Here is a 4,160-nt window from a genome sequence, read left to right as displayed (position 1 = left end):
ACTATACCTCGCGCCTGTCCCCTCCCCCCGGCACCCGCCTCCTGAGGAGGCGTCCAATCCGCGAAGGTGCCTGGCTGCGCGAGGGGTGCTGGGAAGTGTGGTCGCTAGGGCTGTCTGTCACTTACTACGCCCTGTGTTAATTTCCTGCGTATTTCCCTTTCGTCAACACCACCGCCGAGTGGCCAATCTGCTTTTTGCAGATCCAGATTAGAGCTATTACCTTTATTAGGCATAGTAATTCTTTGCGGTAGCTACCAGGGCCTTAGAGAGTAGAGATTGCTTTCACTGACATGATGTTAAAACTTCACGTTTAATCTGGCTTTAAGAGAAGGAACGTTAATTGATCGTCTATTGCATTATTGGACGCTAAATTAGATTATTGGGCTAGATACTTTACAAATATTACCTATTTTTATCTTCATAACCTATGAGATGGTTATTAAGCCCATTCTACTGCTGAGGAAACTGAGGTGTACGGAAATTAAGAGAATTCTTGTGTGTCTGTGTGTGTGTGTGTGTGTGTGTGTGAGGAAGAGCATCCCTGTGCTAACATCTGCCAATCCGCCTCTTTTTTTGCTGAGGAAGACTGGCCCTGGGCTAACATCCGTGCCCATCTTCCTCCACTTTATATGGGAGGCCGCCACAGCATGGCTTGCCAAGCCGCGCGTCAGTGCGCACCCGGGATCCGAACCGGCGAACCCAGGGCTGCCACAGTGGAGCGTGCGCACTTAACCGCTTGCGCCACCGGGCTGGCCCCAAGAGAATTCTTGAAGGTAGGTCTTCAGAGTATTGTTCCATTGATACTCTAGTCTAAGGCAAGGGCTCAGGAAAGGCATTTTTCCAGGGTTAATTTAACAGTTACTACCTGGATGTCTAACAGCATCTCAAAGTTAACGGCCAAAACCCAACCTCGTCTCCTTCACAGCCTTCCCCAGCTCATAAATGGCAACTCCCTGCTTCCAGTTACTCAGGACAAAAACCTTGGAGTCATCCATGACTTCTTTTTCCTCGCACTCAATCTATCAGCAAATCCTATTGACTCTACCTTCAAAATATATCTAGGATCTGACCACTTCTAGCTGCTTCAACGGCTGTCCACCAGGTCAAAGCCATCATCACTGTCCTTGTTTTGCAGACAGTAAGAGCTAATAGTGGTGGAATAGAGATACAAACGAGTAAGTTTGATTTCAGAGTCCATGAACCACTAGAATGTAAACTCCAGAAGGGCAGAAACTTTTGTCTGTTTAGTTCATTACTATATCCCCAGTGCCTCTACTGGTGCTTGGCATGTAGTATGCACTCAATAAATATTTGTTGAATGAACAAATGAATCCACTACCAAAGCTAAAAATATAGTGGCAGAAAGAAGCAGGGATCCTTGAGCTATTCAAAGAGATATTTTGGGGGCCAGCCTGGTGGCGTAGTGGTTAAGTTCATGTGCTCTGCTTCAGTGGCCTGGGGTTTCCAGGTTTGAATCCCGGGCACAGACCTACTCATCAAGCACTGCTCATCAAGCTACGCTGTGGTGGCATCCCACATACAAAATAGAGGAAGATGGGCACAGATGTTAGCTCAGGGCCAATCTTCCTCACCAAAAAACAGAGAGAGATATTTTGGACCCTGACTGGTCAGTGAGATGGTGGTATTCCTATGCAATCCAGTTAGCATAACTTGCCCTCTGGTCTTATACACTTTTAGTGGAACTGATTTTTCAGGTCACATACACAGATTGAAAAATTAGACCATGACAAGGCAAAGAAGGATATCAGTTATGGAAAACTGCACCCATACCTACTACTACTCTCTTCTCTTTCTAGATAAGAAAAAATCTTTCAAGAATAAGGAGAAGGATGTCAAAGTGAGAGGATTCCAAACCAGAAGCTTCAGATATATTGGAAAATCTTTTTCCTGGAAAAGCATCTTTAAACATATTCTAACTATGGCTTATTACATTGAGGGCATTAAGTGACTGACACTGGAAACTCTGGTAATTAAAAACAATAGATGGAAAGGTAAAAATCTCTGGATTTTGGGATAATGGATAATTTATTTCCTTTCTCTCCTTCTCTCCTCTCCATCTCTATGTCTGTCTCTCTATCTTACCTTATCTATCTTATCTTTATCTATCTATCTATCTATCTATCTATCTATCTATCTATCTATCTATCTATCTATTGTCCATTTGGGCTGCTATAACAAAATACCAGAGTGGGTAGCTTATAAACAACAGAAATTTATTTCTCACAATTTTGGAGGCTGGAAAGTCCAAGATCAGATGCCAGCGTGGTTGGGTGAGGGCTCTCTTCTGGGTTGCAGACTTCTCATTGTATCCTCACATGGTGGAAGAAGGGTGTAGGGAGCTCTGTGGGATCTTTTTTTAATTGATGTTTTAATAGTTTTTAACATTGTGAAATTTTGGGTTGTACATTTTTGTTTGTCCATCACCATATATATGACTTCCTTCACCCCTTGTGCCCATCCCCCACCCCCACTGCCCCTGGTAACCACAATACAGTTTTCTCTGTCCATTGTGTTGGTTTATATTCCACATATGAGTGAGATCATACAGTGTTTGTCTTTCTCCTTCTGGCTTCACTTAACATAATACCCTCCAGGCCCATCCATGTTGTTGCAAATGAGATGATTTTGTCTTTTTTTTATGGCTGAGTAGTATTCCATTGTATATATATAACACCACATTTTCTTGATCCAATCGTCAGTCAAGGGACACTTAGGTTGCTTCCACTTCTTGGCTATAGTGAATAATGGCAATGAACATAGGGGTGCATAAGCCTCTTTGGATTGCTGATTTCAGGTTCGTTGGATAGATTCCCAGTAGTGGGATGGCTGGATCATAGGGCATCTCTATTTTTAATTCTTTGAGGGATCTCCATACCATTTTCCATAGAGGCTGCACCAGTTTGCATTCCCACCAGCTGTGTATGAGGGTTCCTGTTTCTCCACATCCTCTCCAACATTTGTTGTTTTTTGTCTTGGTGATTATAGCCATTCTAACAGGCATGAGGTGATATCTTAGTGTTGTTTTGATTTGCATTTCCCTGATGATTAACAATGTTGAACATCTTTTCATGTGCCTATTGGCCATCTGTATATCTTCTTTGGAGAAGCGTCTGTTCATTTCCTCTGCCCATTTTTTGATCAGGTTGTTTTTTTGTTGTTCAGTTGTGTGAGTTCTTTATATATTATGGAGATCAACCCCTTGTCAGATGTATGTTTTGCAAATATTCTCTCCCAGCTGGTGGGTTGTCTATTCATCTTGATTCTGGTTTCGTTTGTCTTGTAGAAGCTCTTTAATCTGATAAAGTCTGTGGGATCTTTTTTATAAGAGCACTAATCCTATTTATGATAGTTCCATCCTCATGACCTAATCACTTCCCAAAGGCCTCACCTACTAATACCATCATCTTTGGAGGTTAGGTTTCAACCTATGAATGGGGGTTGGGGGGGCACATTTAGACCATAGCACTATCTATACACACACACATATATTTCTACCTTTCATATATATATGTCCAACTTATGGGGGGAGTATATATATGTAAAACTTTATCATCAGAAAAATAAATGTATGTGATCCACAGAAGGTACTCAAATATTTAATGAAATGTAAAAGTTAAACATAGATGAGGTCATTGCAGCCCTGCAATGGATGACGCAGATGCCAAGAATCCAGAACCTGCTAGACTTAACGGCCACTAGCAGTCAACTGCCTTGTTCCCAAAGCAGTTCAACAAGCACTTCTGAGTATCCCTGAGGTCCTTGCTGGGCTGGGCTCCTCACCAGCCATAAACGCTGTATGGCTGTTCATGAATGGTACAAAATCATTCTTAAACTTGAAGGAAGTGCCTAGAGAAAAAAAAAAAAAAAAATGGATTCCATTCAGAGGGAAGGACCATCCTCCAAATTCTCTGAAAGCTGACCTTCTTTGTGGACACTGCCCTGTTGAGCTCCAGAGCTGTGCCCCCAAAGGCCTGTCTGGCAGTTGATATGGGTCTGGAAAAGTTTAACAAGTCCCCAGCTAAGTAAGAAAACAAAGACAACAGAGTGAGTTGTTTTTTTGTTTTAAGTAAAGCCACATATGTTCAATACAGTATAAAGGATAGTCCTTTAAGATTGCCTTTCCTACTTTAACACTTTTT

Source organism: Diceros bicornis, chromosome 2 (assembly GCF_020826845.1).
Source record: "Diceros bicornis minor isolate mBicDic1 chromosome 2, mDicBic1.mat.cur, whole genome shotgun sequence".
Lineage (NCBI taxonomy): Eukaryota > Metazoa > Chordata > Mammalia > Perissodactyla > Rhinocerotidae > Diceros > Diceros bicornis.
Note: the sequence above shows the minus strand (reverse complement) of the source record.